Source organism: Orycteropus afer, unplaced genomic scaffold, assembly GCF_000298275.1.
Source record: "Orycteropus afer afer isolate SDZICR_OR568_19922 unplaced genomic scaffold, OryAfe1.0 scaffold00350, whole genome shotgun sequence".
In the NCBI taxonomy this organism is placed as follows: Eukaryota; Metazoa; Chordata; class Mammalia; order Tubulidentata; family Orycteropodidae; genus Orycteropus; species Orycteropus afer.
Window position 1 is genome coordinate 1,386,877 of NW_006921937.1, and position 18,825 is coordinate 1,405,701.

Consider the following 18,825-nt stretch of genomic DNA (forward strand, 5'->3'; position numbering starts at 1 on the left):
TTTTTTTTTTACTTAGAGACTGTAATTGTTGTAACTGAAGTTTCATTAATTTATTAGCCTTAGAAACCCTTTCAACATCATATGTTTGGAAAAGTTTGTAAGCTAAATTGGTTACCTCGAAAATAGTTCTATCAGTCTAATCAATATTGCGTTACTAAAGCTGAGATCTCAAGTTTTACACCAGATATGGAAACACTTGTGAAATCTCCAGAGATACCTGGTATGGACAAAATGAGTCCAGAGCATTTGGACAACTTTTGGAGTACTCAAATCTGATAATCATAAACAACATTGAAAGCTCCAGAAATACTTGGTGTGGTCAAAAGGAGCCCAGAGTGTTTGGAAAACATATGAAGAAGCTGAATCTGATAATCATAAACATTTTCATCTTTATTTTGCTTACAAGAGTGAGTTTTAGTCTAATAAATTAGGGAGAGAAGCCTTTTGGGATGATAGATTCTAGTGATATGTTTTACTCATGAGCTCAGTGGTCATTTTATCAATATTTAAAGCTAAATTGTCCTTGAAGTCTTTCCATTCTTCCTATTCTAGCCATAATTGGGCTTCCTCTGGGTTTGGAATCATGTGAACTAGTTGATATAAGTCAGACAACCCAAGATGGTAGGCTTTAACAAGGATTTTATATTCTTCAGAAAATGTGTAGGGGTCCTCACAGAGTTTAGGAAAAACTTTCACAGTGCTACATAATTCTGAGTGTGTCCACAGGCAAAAGCAATACAAGGGGAATCTTTGGCATTACTGCTGGGGAGAACTTTAAAGGGCATTTCAGGCAATGCTTTACTTTTAGGAAAAAAGAGAACTCTAGATAAAGTGTTACAGAGGAATAGAAAAGCAAAGAGTAATAGCAGCCAACAGGGGAGCAGAAGGAGTGGGAGCTGAAATTTCACATTCTAATTCTTTAGTCTGGTTAGTTAATTTAGAGACAATGTCCTGCAAGGAAGCAATTTTATTGTCTTGATGTCTTTTGTTGTTGTTATTGTTGTTATGTGCTGTCGAGTCAGACCCTACTCATAGTGACCTCTCCTTGGGTTTCCAAGGCAGAATCACTATGGAAGTAGATTGCCCAACCTTCCTTCCAAGGAGTGGCTGGTTGGTTAGCAGTCAAGTGCCTGAGGCACTATGCTACCAGACCTTTAGAGGCCTCAAAAGAGGCTATTGAAATAGAAATGCCATCACCACTGAAACTGGGGTGCCTTGGCTCTCTAATTTACTGTGCTCAAAAGTTGACTTAGAGAGATCAAAATAACTCCAAAGTGGCTGCTGATTTCCAAAATGTCTCAAGTGAGGTTACATGAGAGAGACAAGAACATGCATGATAATGGACCAAAATGCTTGTTCATGTGAAGGTACCAGATGATGGCTCTAATTCTCCTTTAGACACAGCATTCCCCATTTCATGACAGTTGTTGTTGTTGTTGTTGTTGTTTGCCATCGAGTCGGCCCCGACTCATAGTGACCCTTCCTTGGGTTTCCGAGGCAGTATCACTACGGAAGTAGGATTGCCCAACCTTCCTTCCAAGGAGTGGCTGTCATGACAGTTAGAGCAAAACAAACTTACTTTCAAGAACCAAAACAAATCCACAATAATACTTGAAGAGCTATCAGTGCCAAGGAGCAGAGATCAAATTTTTTCCACTTTAAACAATTCCTACAAATTTGTGGAGGTGTAAAGACCAAAGAGGCTCAATAGGTAATGTGTCCAGGTTCATGATCATGCCCCAGGTATCATGAAAGAAAATGTAAAATGAAAGATAATGTAGAAAGATTTACAGGAAATTCCTCAACATAATAAGGATCATATATGCAAAATGAACAGTCTCTCAATGAAGAGAGACTGAAAATATTACCCTTACAAACAGGAACCAGACATGGATCTATTACATCTATTACAACTTCTATTACTATTACATGGATCTATTACATCTATTGTTGTTGTTATGGGCCATCAAGTTGTATCCAACTCATAGCGACTCCTCCTTGGGTTTCCGAGGCAGTATCACTATGGAAGTAGATTGCCCCATCTTCCTTCCAAGGAGTGGCTGGTGGGTTTGAACTGCCAGCCTTCTGGTTAGCAGTCAAGTGCCTTAGGCACTACGCTACCAGAGTTCCCATTACATCTAGCTAGGACTTCCAATATAGTTAAATAGAAGTTGTAATAGATGTAATAGAAGTTGTAATTAATTAATAATAATTATTAATTACAACTTCTATTACAATATCTATTACAGCTTCTATTTAACTATATTGGAAGTCCTAGCTAGAGTAATAAGGCAAGAAAAAGAAATAAAAGGCTTCCAAATTGGTAAGGATGAAGTAAAATTATCCCTATTTACTGATGAAAACGTAAGAGACTCAGCAAGAAAACTACTGGAACTAACAGAAAGATTTAGCATAGTGGCAGGATACAAGATCAAAATATAAAAATCAATTGGATTCCTCTACATCAGCAAACAGATCTCTAAAAAGGAAATAAGAAAAACAATACCATTTGTAATAGCTACCAAAAGATAAAATACTTGGGAATAAATTTTACCAGGGACACAAAATAACTATGCAAAGAAAACTGCAAAACACTACTTCAAGAAATCATAAGAAATCTACATAAATGGAAGAACATACCATACTCATGGATAGGAAGACTGAACATTGTGAAAATGCCAATACTACCCAAAGCTATCTATACATTCAATGCAATCCCAATCCATATTCCATCCATATTCTTTAAAGGCATGGGAAAACCAATCACTAATTTTATGTGGAAAAGAAAGAGCACTCTGATAAGCAAAGCACTACTGAAGAAGAAGAACAAAGTAGGAGGTCTCACATTCTCAGATCTCAAAACTTACTATAGAGCCACAGTAGTCAAAACAGCCTAGTATTGGTACAATGACAGACACACAGACCAGTGGAACAGATTTGAGAACCCAGAAATAGATCCATCCACCTGTGGTCAACTGATCTTTGACAAAGGGCTAAAATCCATTAAATGGGGGAAGAGATAGTCTCTTTAACAAATCGTGCTGGCAAAACCATATATTCATTCACAGAAAAATGAAACAAGATCAATCCCTCACACCATTCACAAAAACTAGCTCCAAATGGAACACAGACTTAAATGTACAATCTAAAACCATAAAGTTCATCAAAGAAAAAATAGGGGCAAACTTAGAGATCCTAATATATGGCACTAATAGACTCTTGTCTTGGCTCTTTAGTGCTGCTATAACAGAAATACCAGAAGTAGATGGCTTCAACAAACAGTTCAGGTGGCTATATATCTGAGTTCAAAGTGGGCCCTAGGGGCTGGATGAAAACCCCTTAACCTTGGGCTTCAGCTCTGATTCCAGTTCCAGACCCACTAGAGTTGGCTTTTTCTGACTTATGCAGCTGCTGGTTGCTGAGGCTGATGAATCCAAGATGGACAACTAAAATGGCACAGTCCCAAGATTAGCAAACAATAAGGCAGACCACTAGTTCAAGTCCAGGAACAATCCTAAGATTGGCAGGCAACAAGGCAAGCCACTGAGATGAAGACTTGATCAAATGCAGGATCCAAACATTCCAAAAAACTTGAGACTTTTCTCAAAGCTGCTTCCTCTACACTGGAAGCAGGCCACTCCCCAGAGGCAGATATTTAGCTGCTCACAGCAGATTCCACCATGGAGGTGATCACCAGTCTCATCATGGGGAATAACTACATCCATCTTCCCAGCCACTCAAAACAATGGCCCAGCCAAGTTGACACACAACTTTAACAACTACCAAACATAAGTAAAAATGTACAAACAGCAGAAGGTAACCTAGATGACTGGGATCTTCTAAAGATTAAACTCTTAGGCACATCAAAAGACTTCTCCAAAAGAGCAAAAAAAAGAACCTACAGATTGGGAACAAATATTCAGCAATGACATATCTGACAAGGAATTTATCTCTAAAATTTATAGAAAACTCTAATACCTCAATATCAAAAAGACAAGTTCCAGTTTAAAAAAAAAAAAAGGGGGGGGGGGGCTGAAGCCACTTCACCAAAGAAGATAAACAGGCTGTCAACAAATATGTGAAGAAATATTTGCAATCATTAGCCATTCCAACTCACTGACATTGCATCAATTGTGACTCATAGCGACAGCTTCTTGGGTTTCCAAGGTGTTATCTCTATGGAAGTAGATTGCTCAGCCTTCTTTCCAAGGAGTGGCTGGTGAGTTTGAACCACCAGCCATCTGGTTAGCAGTCAAATGCCTTAGGTACTGTGCCATCGGAGCTGCAAATCAAAACAGCAATAAGATATCATCTCACTCTAGCAATAATAACAAAGTTCAACAAGACAGAAAACAGCAAATGCTGGTGAGGATGTAGAGAGATTCAGACTCTCATACACTACTGGTGGGACTGTAAAATGATTCAACCACTGTGGAAAACAGTATGGCAATTCCTTTGAAATTTGGAAATACAAATACCCTTTGATCCAGCAATCCCATTACTAGGTACATATCCTAAAGAAGTGACAGCCAGAATACAAACAGATATACACCTATATTCATTGTAGCACTATTCACAATAGCAAAAAGATAGAAACAACCTAAGTGCCCATCAACAGAAGAATGGATAATCAAATTATGGTACATACACAAAATGGAATAGTATGCAACATTAAAGAATAATACACAATGCACAAAACACCTCATAACATGGAAGAACTTGGAAGACATTATGCTGAGTGAAATAATCCAGTCACAGAAGGACAAATATTCCATTAGTCCACTATTGTAAAAAGTCAAGAAAGGTTTATATATGGAAGGAGACTTTCTGTTGGTTACCAGGAATGGGAGGGGAGGGGAGGAAAAATTGCTAGATAGGTAAGAGAGAAGTATTGATTTGGGTAAAGGGAAAGACAATATACAAAAAGCAAGTGAGCAACACAACCCAAAGCCAAACCTATTACCATCATCAAGTCAATTCCAACTCATAGCAACCCCTGTAGAGTTTCCAAGGTAGTAAATCTTTATGAAATAGATTGCTCCATCTTCATTCTGTGGAGTGGCTGGTGGATTTGAACCGCAAACCTTCTGGTTAGCAGTCAAATGCCTTAGGCACTGTACCACCAGAGCTCCTTACCAACACAATAACACTAAGGAAAAGGAAGACAACACAGAGAGGTACACAAGAAATACAGACAACAAAAATAAACACTTTTACATACACAGTACTGTATTATCAGTAATAACAATCAATCCAGAGATGGATTCATAGGTAGAAGGCTAAATGATCAGGTATGTCTAGGTAAAAGTGAATATACTCACGACCATATATAAGTTTAGCAGATATTTCTAAATAAGTATTTGTGTGTGCCGTAAGAATGTCCATATGTATAAGAGAGCAATTGGGGCAAAGTTATGATGACTTCTTAGCCCCAGCCAAATACCCTGAGGGAGTGAGTCACTGAGCCCACAAGCTTGGGACCATTGTCTTGGGGAACATCAAGCTCAGTTAGCATTACATAAAGCACAAAAACATTGTTCTACATCCTACTTTGGTGAGTAGCAACTGGGACCTTAATAACTTGCAAGAAGACATCGAAGATGCAACAATTGGTCTTCTTGTCTGGAGCAAAGAAGAATGAATAAAACCAAAGACACATGGAAACAAATAGTCCAAGGACCTAGTGGACAATACAATCCTCAGCCTACATGACCTTGAGACCCAGAAGAACTAGATGATGCCTGGCTACCATTGTTAACCACTCAGAAATGGATCAGTGGAGATTCTTGATGAAGTGGGGAAAAAATATGGAACTAAACTCAAAAATGAAAAAGGCCAGGCTTACTGGTCTGATAGAGACTGGTGAAATCCCTTAGCCTATGGCTCCTAGTTACCCTTTAGGCCTAGAATTGAACTTACTATCTTGGCTTCCAGCCAATAGACAGGCATGTAAGTTGAACATTTACACCAGGTAGGTACACTCCTTAGAGCAATCAACCATGAGAGATCAGAAGGGCAGTATTTGTATAGGGAGATAGTTCAGAGGGCAGGAGTGCATAGGAGAAAAGGACACAGGAAAAAAGGTAACCACAGGAAGAAGTGGGAAGAGAGCTGTTATGTTATAGGGATTGTAATCAACGTCATGAAACAAAATGTATATGAACTGTTATATGGAAAATGAATTTGTTCTGTAAACTTGCACCCAAATCACAATAAGAAGGAAAAAAATAAAGAAAGATAATGTACCTTCAAAGTTCCATTTCTTACATCAAAATGTCAATTAAGAAAATCTTGTAATCTGTTAGGAGTGAAAGAAAAGGAATTTTATTGAACAATAGTAACAGCCATAGCTGGGCAACACTAGTTAAAAACACAAAGCACTTTGCCATTCAATTCAAGTGGACCCGACTGCCATCTAGTCGATTTCAAATCATAGTGATTCCCATTGGGCTTCTAAGGCTGTCAATCTTTATGGAAGGAGTTTGCCTCATCTTCCTCTGGCAGCCACTCCAGGCACTCCTGTGAAGGAAGATTGGACAATCTACTTCCGTAGTGATACTTCTTCAGAAACCCAGGGAGGGGTCACTATGAGTTGGATCCAACTCAATGTCAGAGTTTGGTTTGGTTTGGTTGATCTCTGAAATAAACTGTAATTCCAGTTGTTGTCATTTCTACAACTGTGGAAAGAGATAAGAAGAGATCCAATGAAAGTGGCTTTTCTTTATGAAGATGACCAGAAATTCCCACATTTGTTATGCTACCAACCCAAAGACCTGAATCCTATCAGGTAAGGCAACTGGCTGCTAACCAGAAAGTCATCTGCTACTCTGTGGGAGGAAGATAAGTCAATCTACTTCTGTAAAGATTTACAGCTTTGGAAACCCAGTGGGGGTCGCTATGAGTCAGAATTGACTCGATTGTGATGCATTTGGTTTTGGGGTTTTAGCTATAAGAAAGGCTGAAAAATGTAATCTTCAGCTGAACAGCAACACACTAAGCTAGAACTTGGGATTTTCTTTTATTAAAAGTAAGGAAAGAAAATGAATATAAGGTACAACGAGCAATATCTGCTAAATTTGTTTTAATGCTACCCAAAATGGAAGAAAAATGGAAACAAAACTACAGAAGAACTGTGAGAAACCATTGATCTTTGTTATACAATTCCTCTATGGCAATCATATCCAGAAATGTTTGCCAGTTGAAGCTGTTGTTGTTGTTGTTATGTGTCGTTGAGTCGGCCCTGACTCACAGCCACCCCTCCTTGGGTGCCGAGGCAATATCACTACGGAAGTAGATTGCCCAACCTTCCTTCTGAGGAGTGGCTGATGGGGTTTGAACCGCCAGCCTTCTGGTTAGCAGTCAAGTGCCTTAGACACTATGCCACCAGAGTTCCCATAGGTTCCTTATGAGGTTCTTGCTTCTAAGGAGCATTCCAGCTGCACTTCCTCCAAGACAGATCTGTTAGTTCTTTTAGCATTCCACAGTACTTTCAGCATTCTGCGCCAACACCACAATTTCAAAAGCATCAACTCTTCTTCAGTCTTCCTTATTCATTGTCCAGCTCTCACAAGTATATGAGGTGATTGAAAATACCATGGCTTGGGTTAGGTGCATCTTAGTCTTCAAGGACACCTCTTTTCTCTTCAGCACTTGAAAGAGGTCTTTTGTAACAGATTTGCCCTATGCAATTCGTCTTTTGATATCTTTTGATGTTTTGTCGGGAGGTCTGATGGGGCAGTGCCTAAGGCATTTGGCTGAAAGTAGGTCAGACGAAGTCTGGTCATTCTCAATTCCAAGGAGCATTCCACCTGCACTACTTCCAGGACAGATATTTTAGTTCTTTTAGAAGTCCAAGGTACTTTCAGAATTCTTCGCCAACACCACAATTCAGAAGCATCAACTCTTCTTTGGTTTTCTTTATTAATTGTCCAACTCTCATATGCATATAAAGTGATTGAAAATACCATGGCTTGGATTAGGAGCATCTTAGTCTTCAAGGAGATATCTTTGATCTTCAACACTTGAAAGAAGTCTTTTGCAGCAGATTTGCCCAATGCTATACATGATCTGATGTCTTTTGATGTTTTGTTAACCGAATAACTGAAAAAGGGAAAGGAGAACACTAAAGCACAACCAGTAGAGCTCACCAAAACCAGACTTATTGTCATCAAGTTGATTCCAACTTATAGTGATCCCCACTGAGTTTCCAAGGCTGTAAATCTTTACAGAAGCAAACTGCCTCATCTTTCATAGAATGCCTGATAGGTTCAAACCATCAACCTTTTGGTTAATAGCCAAATGCTTTAACTACTACACCACCAAATCTCCACACCAGTAGGGTTAAAACTGCAACCAAACCAAACTCACTACCATGGAGTCAGATCTGACTCACAGCAACCCTTCCTTGGGTTTCCAAGGCAGTATCACTGGAAGTAGATAGCCCAACCTTCCTTCTGAGGAGTGGCTGGTGAGGTTTGAACCACCAGCCTTCTGGTTAGTTGAAGTAAGACAAGTATTTCTGATCTCTATCTTATAGGATCATTACCAAAAACCAAACCAAACTCTCTGCCATGGAGTCTATTCTGACTCATAGGGATCTTCAGTGGGTTTCCAAGGCAGTAAATCTTTACAGAATTAGATTGCCACACCTTCCTCTGTAGAGCAGCTGGTGGGTTTGAACTGCCAACCTTCTGGTTAGCAGGGAAATGCATTAGGCACTGTGCCACCAGAGCTGCTTATAGGATCATTAGGTCCCTCAAATAAAATGTAAGTTCTAGAGAAGTATAGAAACAAGAGATCTATGACATACCTGAACATTACTCCCCACTGTACTTTAAGAGTATCTAGATTTCCTGCACAATATGGCAGTCATTGGCCTAGAGTTATTCCTTGTGAACCTCATGGTATGGAGGCAAACATAATATGTCTGACTTTGGTAGGACCTATGGAGAGAAAAATGGGAGCTACTAGTAGACATTGGGAGCTCTAGGGGTGTAGTACCTAAGGCACTTGACTGCTAACCAGAAGGCTGGTGGTTCAAACCCACTAGGCACTCCTTGGAAGGAAGATGGGGCAATCTACTTCCATAGTGATACTGCCTCAGAAACCCAAGGAGGGTCCGCTATGAGTCAGGTCCGACTCGATGGCACATAACAACAACAGTAGACATTAATCCAAAGAGACTAATCCAGAATGTATCAGTAATAATCAGAAAGAATCTTGATTTTGCATGTATTTGTCAGCTATGCAGAATTATATTCAATTTGGAATCTTCCTTTGGTTTTACTAACTGGTAAATGAAAGAGGTCACTCTCCCTAGGGCTGACACTTTTTGTATTTTCATGAGGCATAAATAATGTACATCATGACTTTCTTTCTGTTGAATTTGTTAAAAAAGAATTTTAAATGGTTTAAATGAAAAGCTTTAAAACCTCAGTTTATCTTCCTTAGAGTTCTTTTGGCTCCCATACACAGAAGATGAGGGAACAGTCTTCTGATAAAATTTACTTTAATAATAAAAATATTGATAAAATTTGTAGAAAATCTATTGGGAAAAATTCATACTTTTAGAAAGTAACTACAAAGAAAAGTCAGTCATTCTAAATTTATTTCTGTGATGGCATGTTATGCAATACTAGAGAATAACACGTGTAAATTTAAGCCTGTTTTCTCTACTAGATTGGACCCATAAGCATATTTGTGCCACTACAGTGAAAAATGCAAAAGGAGCCCTGGTAGCCTAGTGGGTAAGGCATTTGGCTGCTAACCAGAAGTTTGGTGGTTCTAAGTCACCAGCTTCTCCATGGGAAGAAGATTTACAGCCTTGGAAACCCAAAGGGGGTCAGTATGAGTTGGAATCTACTTGATGGCAGTGTTTTTTGCTTGTTTGTTTGTTTTGATTTTATAGTGGAAAAAAAAAAAAAAGCATATTTACTGTCAGAGATAGAAATATTTAAAAATATCACATTTTCATAGATATCAGGCTCCTTGGTTAGCTATTCTCTGTACATATGATAAACAGCCTAAGTTATATTTAGTAAACAATTCCTTTAAAAAAAATTAAAATGAAAAAAATTGTTAACTGTGAATACAGAACATATAAAAGTATATTTAAAGAAAATAAAAAGATTTGTTTGTTTTCTAATTCTCAGGTTACGTTTGAACTTTTTGCTGTTAAAATAAAAGTGCCATTGAATTTCCACTTCTGACTTCCTCTCATTCTCCTATATGTTAAGAATTTCAGAGACTGAAAAGTCTGGTTAGTGAGTTTTATAAGAAATCTTCAAGTCAAATTCAATTAGGGTTGGGGAAAATAATCTTACATATGTACTTGTGCTACAAAATTATCCACATTCATTACAGAAGCAACCGAATACAGGATTGGAGTTATTTCTCAAAGACAACCAAACACCTTGAGAGAGACAATCACCAGGTCTGTGGGCTCAGGACCACAGTCTCGAGGGGCATCATCCTCAATTGGCACAACATAGTACATAAAAATCTTGTTCTACGGCCTACTATGATGAGTAGTAGCTGGGGTTAAAGTTTTCAAGCAGTCATCTAAGATGGTCTCCTATCATCTGGAGCAAAGAAGAGTGAAGAAAATAAAAGTCATATGGAAACATCCAAAGATAAGATGGACCATGAGGACCTCAGCCTTCACAACTCCAAGACCAGAAGAACTAGATGGTGCCCAGCTACCAATGCCAACAGCTTGGAAAGGGATCAAAAGTGGAGATCCTGGATAGAGTGGGGGGAAAAGTGTGAAACAAAATTCAAAAACATAAAAATGACCAGAATTAATGGTAGGCTAGAGACCGGTGGAAACTCTGAGACTGTGGCCCCGGATTACCCTTCAGGCCTAGAAATGGACTCATTTCAGGGGATTGGCTCTCAGCCCAAAGTGGAAAGACCTACATGCAGAACATCTACCCCAGAGAGATGCACCCACCTACTTTAGGGAAATGCACCCTTTAGATCAATCAACCCGAGACATCAGAGGGGCAACATTCTCATAGAAAGCTGGACAGACAGGAATGCACAGGGAGGAAGGGCACAGGGAAAGGACAGTCACGGGGAGGAGAGTTTTTTATGCTGGGGGATGGTAATGGCGCAGTGAAATCAGATATGCATGAACTGTTGAATGTAAAACAAATCTGCTTTGTAAATTTGCACCCAAAGTACAATTTAAAAAAAAAAAAAAAATCCAAGTAGGGTGATCTTCAATGACTAACCCAATTATTTATTTATACTGGAATTCAGGCTCAACTTTTGAAAATAAAACTAAGCAAGCACATTGATGGTAACTTGGGGAAATTTAGAGTCTGTAGAGATTTCTAATGTAATGTTAGGGTTTAGTTTGGAGCCAAAGCAGTGAAGTCTTATGGAAAGGCCACTAGGTTAACGGTAGAGCAAAGAATAAAGGCCAAGCATTAAGAAAGGGATCTAAGCCCAACATGTGGTTCCAGCAGGTCATAAGAATTGATGACATCAACCATAAGCAGGTTACACAATAGAACTAGAGCTATCAAGGAATAATAAGGCAGGAGAGAGTTAGAATGTGCATGTTGTTTACAATAGTTATTTTTACCCACCCATTTATCCTTTGGTTACTATATACAAATATAAATAAATAAATATAAACAAATGTAACCACGGAATCCAGGTAAGGGGAGGGAGATGATGGGTCCCACCCCAACCAAAGAGGCAGGAAGCAGGGGAAAAGGCCAGCGATGAGACAGAGCCCCTGGATCCAGGTAAGGGAAGGGTGGACAGGTTTCAAATAGCTAAGGGGACAAACTTTGTCTGTCAGTTTGTCCTACTGTGGTGGCTTGCATTTTTCTGTGAGGCTTGAGGCTGTGCCACCAGTGTTTCAAATGCCAGAAAGGTTGCACATGGTGCACAGGTTCAACATAGCTTACAGACTGAGTCAGACTAGGAAGAAGGAAGAGGCAATCCACTCCTCAAAGAACTGGCCAGGGAAAACCTTATGAATAGCAGAGAAATGCTGTCTGATACATCACTAGGCAACTTTATGAATAGCCCAGAAACATTGTCTGATACAGTGCAGAAAGACGAGCCCCTTAGGTCAGAAGACACTCAAAATACTACGGGGAAAGAGCTTCCTCCTCGGAGTAGAACCACCTTAATGATACTGATAAAGTAAAGCTCTTGGGACCTCCATTTGCTGACATGGCATGACTCAAATTGAGGAGAAACAGATGCAAACATCCATTAATAATCAGAACATGGAATGTACTAAGTATGAATCTAGGAAAATTGTCAGTTGTCAAAAATGAAATGGGATGCATAAAGATTGATATCCTAGGAATTGTTGTTGTTATGTGTCGTTGTGTTGGACCTGACTCATCGTGACCCCTCCTTTGGTTTCCCAGGCGATATCACTATGGAAGTAGATTGCCCAACCTTCCTTCTGAGAAATGGCTGGCAGGTTTGAACCGCCAGCCTTCTGGTTAGCAGTCAAGTGCCGGACCGGTTTTGACCATTTTGAAATCAGACAATCATGTGATCCACTATGCCAGGAATGACAATTAGAAGAGGAATGGCATGGCATTCATCATCACAAAGGATATTTCAAGATCTGTCCTGAAGTACAATGCTGTCAATGATAGGATAATATCCATATGCCTACAAGGAAGACTGGTTAATACTACTATTCAAATTTGTGCACCAACCGCCAAAGCCAAAGGTGAGGAAACTGAAGATTTTTAGCAACTTCTGCAGTCTGAAGTTGACCAAATGTGCAATCAAGATGTGTTAATTATCACTGATTATTGGAATGAAAAAGTTGAAAACAAAGAAGAATCACTGGTAGTTGGAAAATTTGGCCTTGGTGACAGAAATAATGCTAGAGATTGTATGACAGAATTTTGCGAGACCAATGACTTATTCATTGCAAATATATTTTTTCAACAACACAAGCGGTGGCTATACATGCGGACTTCGCTAGATGGAATACATGGAAATCAGATCGACTACATCCATGGCAAGAGGTGATGGAAAAGCTCAATATCTTCAGCCAAAACAAGAGCAGGAGCTGACTGTGGAACAGACCATCAACTGCTCATATGCAAGTTCAACCTGAAGTTGAAGACAATTAAAACAAGTCCACAAGAGCCAAAATATGACCTTGAATATATCCTTCCTGAATTTAGAGACCATCTAAAGAATAGATTTGTTGCATTGAACATCAATGACCGAAAACCAGAAGAATTATTGGTTGACATCAAGAACATCATCCATGAAGAAAGCAAGAGGTCATTAAAAAGATGAGAAAAGAAGACACGATCAAAATAGATGTCAGAAGAGACTCTGAAACCTGCAGTTGAGTGGAGAGTAGCTAAAGCAAATGGAAGAAATGACAAGATAAAAGAGCTAAACAGAAGATTTCAAAGAGCAGCTAGAGCAGACAAAGCCAATTACTATCAAGGAATGTGTAAAGACTTGGAGTTAGAAAAACAAAAGGGAAGAACATACTCAGCATTTCTCAAGCTGAAAGAACTGAGGAAAAAATTTAAGCCTTGATTTGCAATAGTGAAAGATTCTATGGGCAAAATGTTGAATGAAAAAGGAAGCATCAAAAGAAGATGGAAGGAATACACAGAGTCACTATATCAAAAAGACCTGGTTAATGTTCATCCATTTCAGGAGGTGGCATATGATCAAGGACCAATGGTATGGAAGGAAGAAGTCAAAATTGCAATGAAGGAATTGATGAAGAACAAGACTCCAGGAATTGATGGAATACCCATTAAGATGTTTCAACAAACAGATGCCCCACTGGAGGCACTCACTCGGTATGCCAAGAGATCTGAAAGACAGCCAACTGACTGGAAGAGATCCATATTTTGTACCCATTCCAAAGAAAGGTGATCCCACAGAATGGGGAAATTATCAAACAATATCATAAATATCCCATGCAAGTAAACTCTTACTGAAGATAATTCAAAAATGATTATAGAAATATATTGACAGAGAACTTCCAGAAATGCAAGCTGGATTCAGAAGAGAATGTGGAATGAGGAATTTCATTGCTGCTGTCAGATGGATCTTGGCTTAAAGCAAAGAATACCAGAAAGATGTTTACTTGTGTTTTATTGACTATGCAATAGCATTTGATTATGTGGATAATAACAAATTGTGGATAACAATAAGAAGAATGGGAATTCCAAAACACTTGATTGTACTCATGAGGAACCTGTACATAAACCAGGAGGCTGTCATTCGAAAAGAACAAGGGGACACTGCATGGTTTAAAATCAAGAAGGGAGTGTGTCAGGGTTGTATCCTTTCACTATACTTATTCAATCTGTATGCTGAGCAAATAATCCAAGAAGCTGGACTATATGAAGAAGAATGTGGCATCAGGATTGGAGGAAGAATCATTAACAACTTGCGATATGCTGATGACACAACTTTGCTTGCTGAAAGTGCAGATGACTTGAAGCACTTACTGACAAAGATTGAAGAATACAATCTGCAGTATGGATTATGTCTCAATATAAAGAAAACAAAAATCCTCACAACTGAATCTATATGTAGCATCACAATAAATGGGGAAAAGTTTGAAATTGTCAAAGACTTTACATTGCTTGTTCTACAATTGACACCAATGGAAGCAGCAGTCAGGATACCAAATGACATATAGCACTGGGCAAGTTGGCTGCAAAGGACCCCTTTCAAGTGCTGAAGAGCAAAGAAGTCTTCTTGAGGACTAAGATGCGTTTGACACAAGCTATGTTATTTTCAATCACTTCATATGCATGTGAGAGCTGGACAATTAATAAGGAAGACCAAAGAAAAGTTGATGCTTTTGAGTTGTGGTGCTGACGAAGAATGCTGAAAGGGCCATGGACTGCTAAAAGATCTAACAAATCTATCCTGGAGGAAGTGCAGCAGGAATGCTCCTTGGAAGTGAGAATGGCCAGACTTTGTCTCACCTACTTTGGCCATGTTGTCAGAAGGGACCATTCCCTGGAGAAGGATGTTGGTAAGGTGGAGGGTTGATGAAGGAGGGGAAGGTCCTCAATGAAATGGATGGATAGATACAGTGGCTGAGGTGATGGGCTCAATATAGCAGTGATCATGGAGCTGACGTGGGACTGCGCAGTGTTTTGTTCTGCTGTACATAAGGTCCCTATGAGTCAGAGATGACTCGATGGCACCTAACAACAACAGCAACTATATCCTGATGTCCTCTATGAACCACCTTCTCCTCTATTTTCAAATCATGTGCTCCAAGTGAAGTTGATCTCACCCTGGGATCTAGGATGTATGTGTGACTCAGTTCTAGCCCATAATAATTAATTTCCCAAAGTCTAGTAATTTGTTCAGGGATGGACAAAACACCAATCAGAGCCAGTGAATCAGGCTTTCTGCTGGGTCTGCAGAGAGGGAGGCAAATTATTTTCTCTTATCTTTAAACCTGGTAGATGTTGGCCTGTAATTATTGGCAGTAATCTTGCCACCACCTGTAAGGTGAGAATGGAGAAAAAGAGAAAAGAGCAGAGACACTGGGTCATAATGTCATAATTTTATTTCCTGAATCCAGTCATATCTATCTGAAGCCAGAGCCACATTGGACCTTTCAGATGCATGAAATAATAAATTCACTTCATTTACTTAAGATGCTTTTGGTTAAATTTTCTGAAACATGCAACTAAAAGAGTTCTGAATGATTAAGTGAACAGCATGATGACTTGTTAAGAAATAAAAAGGCAAATAGTGTATCTTTTGTTCTCATCCTCACTCCTGAAAGGGAAGTCAGTATATCTCTGAGCACATCTCTCAAGGCAAGTTAAATGTTTTTCTGTTTCAGGCTCACTGAAGAGGCTTGTCTTTGAACAACAATAATCATTTATTATCTCACAGTGTCACTGAATGGGAAAGGCTTGCCTCTGCTCCACAGTATCTGTAGCTTCAGATGGAAGACTTGAAGCCTGGGGGTAGAATCTGAAGGCTTATTTTTCACATAACTAGCAGTTGATTCTGACTGTCTGCTTAGGACTTGCTGGGGTCATAGACCAGAACACTCACATGTGTGACCTCTTCATATGACCTGGACTTCCTCGCACATGGTAGTCCTCACAAATGGTGGTTGGATTCTAAGAACAAGCATCTCAAGGGAGAGATCAGGCAGAGCCACATAGCATCACTTCTACCATATTTTATTAGAAGCAAGTCCCACACACATACAAGGGGAGAGGAATTAGATTTCATCTTTTAAGAAGAGTGTCAAAGAATTTGCAGACATATTTTTAAACTACCACACATGGGAAGAGGAAAAAGTTTCCCTAACACTAAGGAACTAGTTGAAACAAGGTAAATTTTCATCTCTCATAATAGGACATTAAATGATAGCTAAGAAATCAAGAAAAAGCTATAATGAATGTCTCATTTAAAAGTATGGGCATAACATCTAAGAAAATTACTGACAGCAATAGTTTAAAGCATCTTGGGGTTCTGGGAATTCCAGTGAGGGATTGTACATTGTAGCTTTTCAGTAGTATTTAATCGCTTATTTAATTTTTGTATTTATTTTGTTTTTCTTTATACCTTATACTTTTGATAAAATTCTAAAATTTAAATATATATAAAGTGTGTGTTATATATATATAACACTTGACAAATATGTCCCAAATATTTAAACTCAGTTGTTACCTTGTCTACAAACACTACTAGTTCCTCTCCATCTCTGTTTTGAGTTAGGTAGCCTCCTAGATTCCACAGGCCTTTCTAGAGCCTTTCACAGGGTACTTTTGTCAATTATTTATAATACACAATAGTTAGGACAGGAATGATTTTCAATCTCTCTCCCACCTAAGTGGAGCATAATATATAGCATGTGTTTTAGTTATCTAGTGTAACTATAACTGAAATAACAAGCTTTAACAAACAGAAATTTATTCTCTCACAGCTTAAAAATCCGAATTCAGAGCACCAAACCATCTCTAAGGGAAGGCTTTCTCTTTATGTTGTCTCAGAGTTCAGAAGGAAAGTTCTTGTCTCCTTTCAGCATCTATGGGCCTGGTGTTTTTTTGGAGATTTCCATATGTCTTGGCATTAATCTTCCTCTAGGTCTAGGAGGTTCCCATTGCAGGGACCCTGGGTCCAAAGGACACACTATTGATTCTGAATATGGGTGTCAGGAAAATGAAGTTGGCTAGTCTTTTTTGATGATAGTAGATCCCTCTGTCCTAATCTGTCCTGGAAGAATTGCAGCCGGAATGCTCCTTGGAAGCAAGAATGGCTAGACTTTGTCTCACCTGCTTTGGTCATGTTGTCAGAGGACCCATTCCCTGGAGAAGGTAAAGTAGAAAGTCAGAGAAAAAGGGGAAGACCCTCAACAAAATGGATTGACTCACTGCTGCAACAATGGGTTCAAGCATAGCAAAGATTGTGAGGATGGTGAAGGACCCGGCAGAGTTTTGTTCTGTTTTACATAAGGTTCCTATGAGTCAGAGCTGACTCAACAGCACCTAACAGTAACAATAACAATAAAAATAACAATAACAATGGGTCCCTCTGATCTCTGCTCATTTGTTTAATCCCTTTTATATCTCAAAAGAGATTGATTTAAAATGCAACCTGATCCTGTAGATTGCACCCTGCCTCATTAACATACTGTCTCATTAACATAATCCTGTCTCATTAACCTCATGTTGTTGTTGTTGTTATGTGCTGTTGAGTCAGACCTGACTCATAGTGACCCCTCCTTGAATTTCCAAGGCAGTATCACTACGGAAGTAGATTGCCCCATCTTCCTTCCGAGGAGTGGCTGGTGGGTTTGAACCTCCAGCCTTCTAGGTTAGCAGTCAAATGCCTTAGGCACTATGCTACCAGAGCTCCCCATTAACCTCATAGAGGTGAGAATTTACAATACTTAGGATAATTACCATCAGATCACATAATGGAGGATAATTACATAATACTGAAAATTATGACCCAGCCAAGCTGACACAAGTTTTGGGGGACACAATTCAATCTATAACAGCATGTGACTATCAAACAAACTTTTGTTGAATGAATGAAGGATGACAGTTTTAGATGCACATTTAGGGAAAGAAAAATAAAAAACTCTAATAGCCACATTAGCATGTGTGTGGTGGGGAGAGATAGAGCAGTGGAAAGTATAGCCTAAGGAATAAAATCCTGTAAGGAGCATTTGTAACCAAGCAAAGAAATACTTACGAAGGCTGGGGCAGGGTGTCTATGGCAGGTAGAATGAAATGGTGAAAAGATAATGAAAGATATGATTTGGATGTAGAATGAACATAGTTGATTCTGAATATGGGGTGTCAGGAAAATGAGGTTGGTAAAGATGAGAAATAGAAGAGAGGTGTGGGGCAGTGATGAAGAGAGATCACTGAAGGAATAATGTGTTGTGGAGGGAAAGTAGTGCCAAAGGCTCAGTGTTGCCAGCACAAGTGGTGCGACGGATTACAGTGCCTATAATTTCAGTCTTCTGATGTAATTCTCCAACCCAATCTGTGGTGTAGAGCAGTTGCCTCTTTTTGTACAACCGTTCTTTAAGCAAAAGTGAAGTATATGAATGCCAGAACTTCTACAATTATGCTTGATGGTGCAAAAAGTTGTGAAAATAAATTAAGCTTGTTTAAATTCAGGATCTGGTTAGAGCCGAGATGGACCAAAATTGAGAGCTTAACATGGAACAGTTATCAAGCAGAGAATATTTGTGAAAATGTGCTTGTCTTATAAACTATCCCATCCAGATTTCTTGTTACATATATTTAGGTGTGCATGGGAGAAATGGTGTGGATTTCTCTATCAGCTTTCCTGTATATT